The sequence below is a fragment of the Trachypithecus francoisi genome, unplaced genomic scaffold (assembly GCF_009764315.1).
Source record: "Trachypithecus francoisi isolate TF-2019V2 unplaced genomic scaffold, Tfra_2.0 Contig00030, whole genome shotgun sequence".
NCBI classification, from domain to species: domain Eukaryota; kingdom Metazoa; phylum Chordata; class Mammalia; order Primates; family Cercopithecidae; genus Trachypithecus; species Trachypithecus francoisi.
This window is the reverse complement of record NW_022680463.1, coordinates 16,645-17,520: the sequence shown is the minus strand read 5'-3', so window position 1 is coordinate 17,520 and position 876 is coordinate 16,645.

Below are 876 nucleotides of genomic sequence, written 5' to 3'. Positions count from 1 at the left end.
CACCACTTAATCAAGCCAAGGCTTGACATATAGTGTATGCCCAGTTGATGTATTGGGGAAAAAAGAGCAATAGAGGAAAGAGAAACAGGGAGAAGAAGGGAGGGAAGGAGGAGAGAGGGGAAGAGGAAGGAAAGAAGGAAAGAAAGGAGGGAAGAAGAAAAGGAGGAAGGAAAGGAGAGAAGGAGGGAGGGAGGAAGAGGTCTGGTCATTATGAACTGCTGGTTAGGGATGGTGAGATTGAAGTGGGAGTCCAAAAAAAGTGGAAGAGGAGAGACAAAGATGAAGCAAGATTATACCCAAGAGAGCTTCAATTTCTTTAAATCTATATTGAAAGGAGCTTGGGGGCTGATTTCTATTGGCATTGGCCTAGACTCAATTTTCCAGTGTTCTGTTATCTACAATTTCTGACCCGTAATTATATACATCCATCAGGGGCCAAGTTGCAGGAAGTCATGATTAAGAGTTCCTGCTAAATTGGCCCCTTGTGTATTAGTCATTATTTTAACATTCAGTATAACAACATATTCAACAGTGTATCTGTATATTTAAAAAGGGGAAAGGAGTCATTCTCTGTTAATACCAGGCAGTAGTTCTGCAAATGAAGCAATTAATTTAAGTGGATCGGAGTTTTTAAAGATTTGATCCACTAAAATACACACACACACACACACACACACACTCACCAATACTTTCACACACCAATACTTATGCTCATACTCACACACTCACACACACACACCATTTAATTTGTTAATAATGCAGTAAATACCTATTAGAAAATAAATCTAAAGAAAGCTATTTTTGAAGGGTGTAAAATTCATTTTGTATTTTGAAATAAGAGGACAAAGGTGATGATGATGATGATAAATGTTGACA